The sequence below is a fragment of the Eutrigla gurnardus genome (assembly GCF_963514095.1).
Source record: "Eutrigla gurnardus genome assembly, chromosome: 20".
Taxonomy (NCBI): domain Eukaryota; kingdom Metazoa; phylum Chordata; class Actinopteri; order Perciformes; family Triglidae; genus Eutrigla; species Eutrigla gurnardus.
In genome coordinates this window covers 1,750,354-1,764,642 of record NC_139931.1, presented here as the reverse complement: position 1 = coordinate 1,764,642, position 14,289 = coordinate 1,750,354, and positions in this window count along the sequence as shown.

The window sequence follows — 14,289 nt, the reverse complement described above, 5'->3', positions numbered from 1 at the left end:
CTCTCTGCTGGCCACCAGGGGGCGACTCCTCTCTGGTTGTATAGAAGTCTATGAGAAAATGGTCCTACTTCTCTCTGCTGGCCACCAGGGGGCGACTCCTCTCTGGTTGTATAGAAGTCTATGAGAAAATGGTCCTACTTCTCTCTGCTGGCCACCAGGGGGCGACTCCTCTCTGGTTGTATAGAAGTCTATGAGAAAATGGTCCTACTTCTCTCTTGATGTATTTTCTCAGTAAACATTGTAAACATGAGTTTATGTCTCAATCTCTAGTTTCAAGTCTTCTTCAATCCAGCATGATGTTCATTTAGTACATTATGGTCCATTTAGAGTCCACCAGACCAGAAAGCAGGGGATGCTTTAGGGGGCGGGGCTTACCTGCTGATTGACAGGTCGAAGAAGGTGGTAGAAGCGATGTAAAGCTGCAAACGTATTTTAGAAACCTAAAACTATAAAGATCCAAACATTTCCAATAACTCCAGGTCCAAGTGCAAAAATACAAAATATACCTTTGTGAATTCTGCTTCTGTTGCCGTTTAGCCTTTCAAAAACTACATTTTCACTGAGGTCAGAAGCCGTTTGCTTTGGAAGCTCAACAGAGGATTTGAATGTAACAGGAAGTGATGTCTGATGAAGCTCATATCTGGATGTTTGTGTGTCGTCGTGTCCACCGGTGGAAACAGCTGACTGGGGGGATAAACCGTAACGCCGACACAGCGCTCTGCCGCGGCGTCTTTCTGCGCCGCTGGTCGGCCTTTTTGGTGCATTTAAAAAAAAAAAAAAGCTAACACCATTGACAAACAGCTTTTGATGAGAGGCCTCGTACATCAAAGCTCAGCCGTGCAGCTGGTCTGAACTAAACGTCAGCCGGCTGCTTCGCCTCCCGCTGAGTGTCAGACGCCGGCGCTCTTCCTGCTTCTGACTCCTCCCCCCCCCATGTTCCTCCTCAAAGCTATGGAAATTAGCCACGTTGCTAAGTGGATTCCTCTTCTTGATTTTATGTATCTTGCAGAGCCGCCGGGCCGATTAGTGCTCGTTTCTATCTCCAGAATGCATACACGCCAACACTTACATACAACAGAGAGGTTTTCATTATTTAAATGATAATAATGTCTGTTCCTCAGCTGTAAGAAGAAGCAAATAGACGGAGGTGGGGGGACTAATGAAGATCAAATCTCAGCACAGACGGATCCTCAAGCTTAACAAACCTTTCATTGCATCATATACAACATGTGGCCAGAAGTATGCGGACTGTCTTGATCAAGGTTTGCTAAAGGTTACGTCGGGGTCGGGACCTGAGTTGGACTTTGTCTCCCAGTCTTGGTGTTTGTGTGTCAACCAGATGGTTTTCAGGCTCTAAAATTAAACAAATACATATTTGATGGCCGCCTCCCGTCTCTGCCAGACTCGTCCCAGGACTTTGGCCTCACTTGACCCACTTGCTACGACATGGAAGCAGCATCGGTGACCCCACTGTACGCTCATTGCACTTTGTGCATTGCACTGTATGAAAGCTACAGATTAAGATTCGTGACCGTTTCAGGAACCAGACCAGGGTCCGTCTCTCATCCTCGCTTCCCTCGCCCGCCCTCGCTCCCTTTAATCACTCCTCGTTAGTGCACATGGCCGTTCACTTACAGCAGAGGCATTAATGCGTCACTGTCTCTGGGCACTGTTCACCATCCAGCGGCCGGGCTGCTGGGACGGGCTGGGGAAGCTGGGAATATGACCCCTCCAGTTTCTAATGAGCAGACTCATCATCATCATTGTAATAATTATATTATTGCTGTAAGAGTAGCGTGCTGCTGGAATCACACTAAAAGCAACAGTCATTTCCATCCCTTCTTATCGCCATCTCTTCATTATCCTTATCGCCGTGACGATCGGCCGCGGCGTTATTATCCTATAATTGTTCTCGGCGGCGTCGCGTCAACAACCTGCAGCTAATGACAACCTCAAGATGCAGAGACTCTTTTTGGTTATTTATTTCCTAAACGCGGAGATAAATAATGCAAACGTAAATGTAAAAAAAGAAATAAAAACTGCCCATCTGGCTTGAAATGTTGTGGAGAGAAAAGAAGCGGCGGGATGGAGAGCAGAAAGCCGTGTTGATGTCTCAGTCTGGATGTGCGTTGGCACCAGGCGAGGGCCTCGGGATTCCATCAGCCTATCGATCGTTACCAACGCTCCAGTCCTGCTTTACTACCCTTATAAACAATCTCTCTGTCAAGCACACTATAGGGCAACAAATGATTTTATTTCATAGATTTTTGGATTTGACTGATGAATTATTCATTGATGTTCTATCCTTGGTGCAACACAAGTGGAGGAGGGGGGGGGGGGGGGGGGGTAGGGGTGTTAAAAAAAAGGACAAAGAAAGTTCATCATACAGAAGCCTGTTTCTCCTCCAGCAGATGTGTTTTCCCCGCTAACCTACATCAGCTCTGTTTTGTCAACAATCAGCTGAGTGACTCCCCCCCTCCCCCCAGATCTCCTTTAGTCTCCCCCCTCTTCCCCCCTTTTTTCCCTACATCCTTCTAAGTGTTATCGAGTCTGTGAACTCTGAAAAAAAGAAAAGAGTTTGTGATGAATTTGGATCGGGTCCAGCTGTGAAGCACACGTTATCCAGACTTTAGTGCGGCGCTCTCGTGGCCCAGATGTTCGGGTGTAATGTGACAGTAAAAACTGCTCAAAAAGAAAGATGGCTGCTGGCGGTAAAAACAAACTCACCGTTTAGATTTCTGCCTTGCTTTGGGTTTCGTAAGGTTTTTAAATGAGGAGGTCAGCTGCTGCTCTCTGATTTGTGTGTTCGGGCGGCGGTGTCCTTGATGACGTTTATTTGTTTGAAATCTCAGGATCGTGTTCGTAATCCGGCGTTGGGGAGATTCCGGCGGCGGCGGATACTGAGTGTGGTCTATAAAATATCAAAGCGGATCGATGGAGTCTAACCTCAGATCGTGTCCGGGCGAGCGCCGGGGTTAAACCCAGTCAGGAGAGAGGAAAACAAACACTGATGTTGCAACGCGATGCCTTTTTTCAACCTCTTATAAAAATACATAATAATAATTATAATAACACGGATCTGTGGATGCAAGCAGCTGGAGCCGGTGCTGAAATTAACTTTAATGCCATTCTCTCTTGTCTGAGAGGCAGAGGCTGAATAATGGAGCAGCGGTGGCTCACTTCCTGAAAAAAAAAAAAAAAAAAAAACCCGGCTAAAGAAAAGAAGAATCACAGGGGATGATGGTTGTTGCATGGCGGCTGGCGTTTGTGTTGGATCCAGTATCGGACCGAGGAGCTCTCAATTGCACCCCGGAGGGCCGGAGGCTGCTAACTGAAGAGAAACCAGGTCAACTGGTGGGGGAATCGTGTTGTTATCTTTTTATATGTGCACTGCAAGATACGGTGGCAGCATTTTACCCCCCCCCCCCATTATCGACGCACGGGTAGCGGGGGCTAAACTACTAAACTACAGTAATCCACTTCATGTTTACTAATGAAGCGCCATTTAGGAGGCTTGATTTCTGCGAGGCCTCACACTCTCACATGTACGATGGAGGGAGTGTGAGCGGCAGCCTCCCAGACTTGACATCCCATCATGAAGTGGGTGTGTGTGTGTGTGTGTGTGTGGGGGGGGGTGCTGGCTGGGCGGCTTTGCTGGCAATGCAGAGTCTGTTTGTTGTGCATCCATCAACCCCGGTGTCCTGCCCGGGAGCCGATCGATAGCCAACACAAAAGCTCATTGATGACAGACAGCTCTTGACAAACATATAGCATTTTTTTCTGTCTAGTATAGCAATAATCTCCAAGGTCAGTGTGAGTCATTCAAACGGCGGGGCCGGTGGACCAGAGCGCCTCGTACCGAGTCTTCTCCCAGTCCTTTCACTTACAAGAAGCAGGGGAGGGAGGGGGGGAGGGGGCAAACATAAAGGTCTGATGCATTTTAAGTCGGCGCTGAAAGCTCTTGGCACATTGTTAGGAAGAAGAACGAAAGCACACACACACACACACTCGACAAGTAGCCGCCGTGACATGTCACTGACTGACAGCGAACCCCCCCCCCCCCCTCCTCCCCCCATGGACACATAAACTAACGCCGTGTTTAAACAGCGTGACGGAAAGAAACGCCAAATTAGCGGCTCGGCTCGGTCAGCTCAAACAGGAAAAACGCCAGATAATATAATATTAATAATGTTTATACGAGACGTCTTAATGTTCTCGCACAAGTTAGTTTGTGTGACAGCCGAGAAGACGGACAGCCGCACACACACACACACACACACACACACACACACACACACACACTCCGACTGCAGGTGTGTGTGTGAGACTGGGAGTTATAATAGGAGGGCCAGGCGCTCCCCCCCAGGCCATCCTGCCAGCTGGCCGGACTGAGTGTGAGTGATGCCCGAGCGAGGCGGCCCCATTAGGGAAGTGCTGGTGGTGAGTGCAGGATAGCTCAGGTAATTAAAGCCAAACCAAAGCAGGCAGACGAGGGGGGGGGGGGCAGATTTATGTGGCTGAGTAATGCACATACCGAAGTCAGCTCGCCGCGTCCAAAAGGCCTTCGCTCACTTACAAAACAGTCTCGAGAGGCATTAGCCTCCTCACCACTCTGATGCAGCCTATTACTCTCTCTCTCGCTCGCTCACTCACTCGCCCCTCTCTGTCTTCTTCTAAGTTCTGTTTTTGGATCGACTCCGTCTGTGAAACGTTCCCACATCTTTCACGATCATCAGCCTCCTGTTCTGATTCTTAAGTGGGCGTATACGCCGATGACACCCTTGTTTTATAGAATGTAAAATTATTTTATAACAACATCGTCACAAAATGCACAAAATTGTCGATGATCAGCTGAGTTCGCTGCCGTATTTTTGCTGAGACGATGTTATTTTCACAGTTTACGGAGCAGCTACGGTGTTAGCCTAGCCTAGCAGCTAGCCTAGCCTAGCTCTGATCGATTCATTCAGAAAACACCACGACTTTATACTTTTTACCAATTGTCGCCAGTATAGTAATAGTAGTAATAGTAATAGTAATAATAGTAGTAGTTATAGAGGTAATAGTAAGTTACTAGATTTTATGAAATATCACAATATAAATTAAGAAATGACTGTGATTGGTGGCCTCTAGAACTTCCCTCACCTTCAGATTAATGTCACTATCACCAAGATGTCGTTGCATCGAACAATAAAAGAGAATATTCTCGTATCTGAGCAGATAAAACAGTCTGTAATTATGGAGACAAAGTCCACTTCCTCCGTTCCAGGACCTTTTTTCTCGGGACTACTGACCTTTTCAGGAGTTCTCATCGTCTTAATACGGATAACAGAATGTAATATTTCATACCATTAAGAAAAAAAGGTGGGCAAATCTTGCAACATCACCATCTTATCTCCTCTCTGATTAAAAACTCCCACAAGTGCTCATGGGAATAGACTAAACTGTCCTAGTGTGAACTTTTTAACACTCAGATCAGCTCAATCTGCGCTAGCTTGTTAGCGTGCAGCTGTGATGTTTGCCACACCGTGTCACATCCTCCAACACCCCGTTAGCACGATGCCAAACGTGTCTCTGGAAAAAAAAATGAGAACGCCAACGAGATTGTGAAGTCGGCGCTGTCAGAAAGCTGTCAGGGTAGAAGCTCCGGGAGGAAGCTGACCACACTCGGAGTTGAGTTTTTTTTTTTTTTGGTCGATCACCTGTCAGCTGCCGTACATTCAACGCTCGTTAGCCGGCCGATGACGGTGAACAGCTTCGGCTTATTTTTCTGACCGCGACTTAACGGAATTGGCTCGGATGCTCGAACGGAGGGCCGGGATCGGGGAGGGAGGGGGGTACACTGTAAACCCAGCCTGCCCGTCAGATCGCGTTTCATTCCCATCTCGGCAGATTGGAGACAGATAGCCGTAGACACGCAGACGTATCAGGTGGACAATGCTTAGATTGTCAAACAGAGAAACAGATCAGGGGGAGGGAGGAGGGGAGGGAGGGTGGTGAGACGGATAAATAAAAAAATAAAAAAAAGCCAGCTGGGAGACGAGCAGAGAGTAAATCAGGAGAAGCTCCTGGACGGCGGTTAGCCGCAGCGTGCAGCAGCTAGCGTTATCAATGCTGACAGGCAGACAAGCCGTTTATAGGGAGGAAGAAGTATCAAGGAAATCCTGCTCTTGTCTATCCCCAATTGAATTACTGCCATGATCCGAAGATGGGGAGGAGGGGTGAGGTGGGGTGAGCCGGGGGAGGGACGGGGGGGGATAATATTCCAGAAAATGTATATATCCGTACAGTCCCCCTCCGCCTTTCCCGAGGGCTCACATCTCACAACTTTGCCCATCTATTTTTATTTGTTCCCCGTGCTTCTAGTTAATGCAGCGCTGCAGCCAACAAAATGGAGAAAGGGGGGAGGAGGGGGGGTGCAACGAGAAGCTGGGAGGGAGCGGGGGGGGCATAGATCTCATGACCCCCGCGATGGTGTTGGAATACTAATGTCGCCCAAAGTTCCCCAGCAAAAAGACTTGAAGGAACAAAGTGCACGAGGCATGTGCACGACATTCCACTGGAACGGTGAGATCTAGGGAGGGAGGGGGGGAGGGAGGGGGGTGTCCACCAAATGAGACCCTTTGGGGGGCCGTCAGGATGACAGGATTTTGGATGAGACGCCCGATCCGGATCCATTTAGCCAAACACGCCGACTAATCACTGAGCCCAAGGACACGGCGTGCACGCCGCGATGCAAACATCGCTCCCCTCGTGGCTCGTACCGGATGATGCTGATTTATTAAATCTTTGTTGTTGTTGGTAGTTTTGGGCGGCAAAGTCATACGGGACGAGAAAAACTCAACTCAACAGGCAGGTTTTTAAAACAAAAAAGTTTGAGCCAAATATGCCGGAAACACCGGCGCTAATCCGTCAACGCGTTTGCAAACCCTCATCTGCCACCAAACAATAGAGCCCCCACACACACACACACACACACACACTCGTCACCTGGAGAAGAAGTAGGAAGTGATGCATAACTATCGAGGATTTACTGTCACATACAGTAACGGCTGTCATCGGCGCCGAGGTGCATCGCGATGATATACGCCTCCGGTCCTCCCGTTTCCACTGAACGTCTTTATAACTCTGCATTAACCCAAATCCCCGGCTGGCACTGGGAGGCATAGGTGTGTGTGTGTGTGTGTGTGTGTGGTTTAAGGTGGGGTATTTCCCTCAGTCACACCTGCCTATTACACTTGCTACTCAACTTAATGGCACTCCCAGGCACCCCCGAACGCCTCGGCGAAGATCATTTCCTTGACAAAATGCTCGACTCGGGGAAAGCCGCTCTGCAATATTTTCAGAACACCTGTACATAAGTGTGTTTGGTTGAAATACTGACGCCAGCAAAAAAAAAAAAGGGAAAAAAAATCCACACAATGGCTCTCATTATTATCCATTTCCTTCCACTCAGCAGCCTCAGCCGGCATCAGCGGCTGACACGGGGTTTTGAGATATGGAACAATAACGAGGCTGTTTGGAGAATGTGGGGTTTTAAACACACACACCTGAAACCAGTTTGATTTCTGATGTGGATAAACGGGACGCGAACACATGATGGCGAGAACGCAACTCATTTAGAGCCGCTTAGTTAATCCCACACACGTTTCTGGATACCATTGATTCCAGTTTGACCGCCGTTGTCCGAGGTTGCGACCAAAATTAGATGCAGCCCGGCTAATTATCTGACAGTCGGCGGCTAATTATCCGGCTGTGGCGAGCGAGTGAGAGAGAGAGAGAAACCTCCCACGACCCCTCGCAAACTAGTCATCTGCAGGATTTGCGATGGAGGGGGGGTCCGGACCGAGGTCTGGGTGAGTCCACACATCTGAAGAAGAGTGAGTGAAACACAGCCAGACTCAGAAAACTTCACAATAAAAAACAAAAACAAAACATGAGGCTTCATCTACTTTCATCTGATGAAAATGATTCCCATCATGCACCTGACGGCAGGAGGACGCCGCAAGACAGAGCCGGCAGAGCGTAACACACACTGTGTAGTCAGTCAGCCAAACAAATGACTGGAAGATCTCAGCATAATAGCAAATTAGCCGCGGCGCCGCTACCCGCGGATCAAATGATGTATTTTTTTTTTGGCAGAGATTCATGAGGAGATGTCAGCGTTGGAGGGGGGAGGGGGGGAGGACTGTTAGAAGACAACTCCCGAGGTCAGAGGTCAGGAAGACGAACCTGCCTCAGATACGCTAATTACCCAGGAAGCTACGCCCAGCCTGCTGCTCTCACACACACACACACACACACGGACATGACAGACGTGTTTCACGCCACCGTCCTAAACTGTGATGGAGCATCTCTTTGGTCTCGTTAGAACAATCCGTTACATCATAAAAATGTGGTTTTGGTCTCTCAAACGAGAGGATTTGTGGGTTTTTACTTGACAAAGTTGCCATTTTTGGCAACTTTTTCTGATTTCCTGCAGCCTGACGTTTCCATACAAACAAAATCTTATCGCCAATTATGTTTAGTTTGTTGTTGATGTTTCATAAATACATAACATTTACAGTAAAAAGTGCCGACGGGTGGAGGAGCGAGTAAGGAGGAAGCCGGGCAGACGGATGACTTTCACCCAGGAGACCACCGTCTGGGTCCCGTGTGAAAGAAACATCGTGTTTGTTACTTCAGCTCCTTAAATAACCGGAACAAGTCGTTTTGTTGCCTTTTTTTTAAACTACAATCCGGTACGTTCCCTTTGAAGTTTAGTTGTACGGGAAAGTCCTTTTGTTGGAGACATGAACTATGAATTCTAATCTGCATGTAGACAGAAGTAATGCTCTCTTTCTGGGCCAGCAGAAGAGACATTAAAACAACAAGATTATACATGGAATAAGTGGCATTTCTGCATTTTTATAAACCGAATCATAATGTGAGGATGGAAGAAGACGACTGTATCTGCACAGAAGAAAAGAAAACCTGATTCAGGTCTACAGCGTTACTCTTCGTTTCCTAAAACAAAGCGTTTTGCTTAAAGAGGTTTAGAAGGTGCGGCGGCGGCGGAGGGAGAGCGGGGGAATCACGGCGGTATGAATCATCGGGTTTGGGATGGCACTTATAAACGATGTTGTCCTGCTGATAGGGGGCGTCGGATCAGAACACGCTCAGACGTGGCGTTCTGGCGAGGCGATGACAAACGACCGCCTCGCGATCGGAGAACTTTCCTCAGACGGGACTCTCGTTTACGGGAAACTTAATAATAATACTTTTGAAAGATTTGTAAAAGTATTTGTCTCCTCCTGGCATTCATGAGGTACCGTCTAAATATCCCAGATAACCCCTCATCCTCACCCATGACCCCGGAAGCACTCCTGACAGGAAGCCCCGCCCCCGGAGGGCCAGGTTTTCGGGGTCCGGGGCTCTCGGTAAACAGTCTGCGTTGTTTGCGTGAGCGATGGGCACGTCGTTTGTTTTGCTAATGGGTGTTTTTCTCCTTCACACTCCGCGGGGAGCGCCGTCTAATGAGCCGCCCACCCGCACACTCCCTCCTGCAGCCCCGCTGGCCCGAGAACCGCGGTTTAACCCCGCTGCAGAGGAGGATGGATCACACACACACACACACACACACACACACACACACACACACAAAGACGGATAATAAGAGAGGCACATCTCCAAACTCAACTAAACACACATGCGGAGCTAAAAATACGCTTCATGGAATTTGTTACAGGCGTTTAAATATTGATAAGCCGATGTGGGGAATGTGAACGTACGGACAGCGTATGTACGTGATTATTCCCAGGCCGATGCACAGAAATCTTTTTGCTCTACACGTGTGGACATCTCGCGGACGGCTCGGCTCGGAGGCAGCTCTCCTCCGCTAATGCACCAGAGAGGACGTTTAAATATGCATGTGAACCCGTGAAGCCGGGGCAGCGGGCGCTCGCTAACAGATCCAGATCACAGGGGGGGGGGGGGGTAGGCATGTCACGCAAGGCTCCAGATGAAGGGGGTGCACTGATCAAAGCTCCGTGGCCTCCGTGTTTGTACGCCTGTTGGTGGAACGGATTAGGTCACATGACGCTGGATGTGGTGGGAATGTGTTTCTGCACCGACGTCTTTAAACGCCCCGTTGTTGGAAGGTGCTTTACAAATACAACCGCCTTGAATGCAGATCCCACTGACTTCCATCTTTTAGAAACCCAATTTCACGATATACTTCATCTATATTCTAAAATAAAGATATATGTTTCTTGCAAAAACATTTACTATTTTATAAATAGATCGACTTTCCTCTCATCAGTTAAACGAGCAGAATGATCCTTTACATATTAAATGCAATACTACAAAGAGGCTACTTTATCGGAACGATACGAACATCCAGGCTCCCTCGTGTGGCTGGAATATGATCTGTGGATATAAATGTTTTTCCGGATAAAAGACGACGGAAGAAATTCTGCAAATTAATTTTGGGACATTTCAAGGAAAATGTATCTTGACTTGCATCACGAATGAGTTTCAAACGAGTCTGTGGAAGGAAGGTAAGTACAAATACTGTGTTACTGTAGTAGGATTTTCAGGTATCTGTACTTTACTTTACTTCCCTTCATTTTAAACCAAATATCTGTACATTCTGCTTTAGTTTAAATGCATTTGAGGGGAATTATCAATTATTATCAGAAGAAATGTACTTTCTACTTTGAGTACATTTCAGAGCCTGTACTTTTTCCACTTTTACTCGAGTAAAGAATAGGTACTTCTACTTTGAGTCTTTTTAAACACACCTCTGCAGAATAATTTGCATTAAAGCCAAAGGAATCCTCACATTAGTGAAGCAGAACTAACAATGAGGACTAAAAAACAACAGATACAAATTGTGACAAACATAAGCCTCCATATATATACTGTATATTATATACGTATATTATCTCCACGTCTCCTTGCCCTTCGTCTCTGCACTGCGGTAAAGCAGCATTACTGTAAACGTGTTCCACGTATGAAGGCATATGGACGCCACCTACGGCGCCGCTTTTTGATGTGTGCGCCGTGCTATATTCAGATTAGTGTGACATCATATAAAATGCATTTAGATTTGCTAACCATCTGGAGGCGGGCTGAAACAGGTGTTCCCACAAAGTGGAGGCGCTCCCTCTCAACCCCCGAATCTCCGCATCGATGAGAAAACACATCAATAGCACACGGGCGCACAAACAATCGGAAAGAAAGCCGATCCGCCAGCTCGCCGTTACTCACGGTTTTCCCTCCTGTTTCTGAATGGAAATATGATGCTTTTAATTCACCAAAAATATATTTGCCTGTTCCACATTATTTCAGAAAAAAAAGATCAATGCAAAAATAAAAAGACACCCGTTTTCATCCGCTCAGCTCGCCTCCCACGGCGTCGATATTCATACGGCGGGTGATGAACGCCACCACGGGTGAGACAGACAGGCAGGCAGACAGACAGGGGGGGCAAAGGACTGTGGGTACGGCGCAGAAAGAACAGCCTTCCTGGGGAGCGTCGGGGGTTTGTGGCCCTTCTGTAAAAACAGTGGCACAAAAGGAAGGAAGCTTTTTTTTTTGGTTTTCGACCATATGCTCCTGTTCCGCACAGGAGCTCGCCTGAATGGGATATGAGGTCCAGAGACACTGCTGGTCCAAGCAGAGCAGGTGTGCTGCCGAGGCTTTCAATCACACACACACACACACACACACACACACACACACACACACACACACACACACACACACACACACACGCACTGCTGTTTACACTCATAACGCTACAACTCTCGGTGCAGCAGCTGCCCGTATCGGCCATCTCGAGCCGGGACGCTGCATATTTACACCGTTAAGCAAATTTCCAGTGGGTAACGATGAAAGTTTTACGACTGCGAGTGTTACGAAGGTACGAGTCTCCGCCGCCGCCGCCGGAGGGCTGGATGGGACGGCCCTGTCGCCCCGGCGCCAGCGGCGGGAAGCAATATGGTCCGACCGATAACTCGGGGCTGATGGGGCGTGACGGAGGGTCATTCAGTCCCGAGCAACTTTTTGTCTTTGCAACCTGGCAGTTTGTATGTTGAGCTTCCTGTAGATTATTCACTGTCCCCAAAACTGTGAATACTGAGGCTCATGCTCCCAAGAGGATGAACCATTCCCATTGCATCACCCCTTTCCAGTGGACCATCCTGTGTGACTTTTGGCACTTTAAAAGTTTTTTTTTTTGCACTTCAAGCAAGTCGCCAAAGTAGAAGACCGTGAAAATATGTGATGTGACGCTGTGTGTTCGGGACCAGGATGTTGTTTTTGTCCTGTTAGCAGCAGTCTTGGAAAGGAACATGAGAAGAGTGATAAAGTGTCAAACACAGGACTTTCACCCAGGAGGCCGCTGCTCAATTATCACCTTTATTTTGTAACGGAACCAACATACTTCAATAGCAATCATGTACAACTTGTGTTGCCTCGACCTACACTGGAGGTTTCTTCTGAAAATCGACTGTGGAAAGCATGTGTTTCCTGTTTTATTTTGAAAAGATACTCTACATGTAACAAGTAACACGACTTCCCCGACACGTCCGTTACTGACGAGAGGGGAAACGCAGAAGATCAGTGTTTAAAGCCGAGTGTGGGAATTAGATACTGAACTTACAACACGATACACAGTCCTACCCAAGTACCTCACACACACACACACACACACACACACACACACACACACACACACACACACACACACACACACACACACACACACACACACACACACACACACACACACACACACACTAAGGCAGCCCTCCCCTTCTCCCTGGTATTAGTGAAACCCCGTCGGCTGGCAGGCCGATCCATCAACAGAGCACACCCTCACTCACAGTCACACATTTGCATTTGACCACCTTCATTAAATCCAGCAAAAAAAAAAAAAAGGTAAGACTTCTAATTTAGACTCTCCCAGGAAACTTGATCTATCCATTCAAACTTTTTTTCTCCTCCTCCCCAAAGATTGTCCTCTAATAGAATTAAAAATAAAGGTCATGTGTAGTGTATTAGTGTGGTGATTGAGTGAGTTACTTCCCCGCTGTTCTGCAGCAGAGCCACATCGTTATAATAAAAGGATTTTTCATTCTGCCGTCACTTTAAAACCAGCGGCTGGTATTTAAAACGCACCAGACTAGTGACTTAATGTATCGGCGGGTCGTTACATAGAATCGAGCTCAAACCTACGAAGCTGCTAATCATCATCAGGAGCGGATTTTTCATGAAGGAATATAAACGTCAAGGTTCCTACGAGGAAGCTTTCGCTGGAGCGGCGCTGAACCTGCTATATGGATGTATGTAAACGGCTCCGTCTCCATGGTAACCTTCTACTTCCTCATGAACTGGTGCTCTGACTCGAGAGTCCCGGCGTTGTCTACAACCATCAGATCTGTTCACACACCAAAAACTTTCTTTCTTTAACACGGTTACAAACAAAGTGTAAAGTGGCACTTTTAATAAAAAGCTTCTCTGGTTGAATCCATTTAGAATTTGCATTAAAAAAAACATCTCTTGGCCTGAAACCGACTCCGGTCTATTTATATGACTTCTTCCGGAGGAGGACCGTGACCTCACAGCTCTCCTCTTCGATGACCTTTGTGATCTTCTACTATATTTGCACATTACTAGTTGTTTGGAGTGCTAGGTGGTGTTACAGTAAAACACCAACCATCTCGGAGCTTGGGGCGATTGGAAACGTACAAACGTGGCTCCCAACTTTCATGCACAACAGTGTGAGTGTTTCACTCCTCGATCGGCCTCTTGACCCCCCGACTCGGCGAGGAAATGACTTGTTTTATCACAGATGCTAACTATGTAGAAACCAAGAATCCTCACCTGTAAAGCTGTATAATAATCAATATTAAATAAAACAAATGGATGAAAGAATAAGTATGGTATCATAATTAACCAATGAGTGAAATCAGCTCTTAAAAACAAAGTGTGCAGACCGTCAATCACACACTCTACTGAAGAATTATCGGGGGGGACAGGAATGAAGTAGCTGGCTGACAGTGAGAAGTGACTCAAGCAGCTCGATAACGTGTACGAGGTTTCCGTTAAGAACCACAATCAGATAGGTGCTTTTATTTTGGTGGGATAAAAGTTCCCATTACATGTAAGTCGGCCTCATCAGGGGGCATCTCTGTTAAAGTGGGCACTCTGCAGGTTCTTTCCTTTTATTGATCGGGCCCCGTCTTTGGTGATAAGCAGCCACTGCTGCGGAGGAGACAATCAAAGCCTCTCATTGCTGCAGCATCT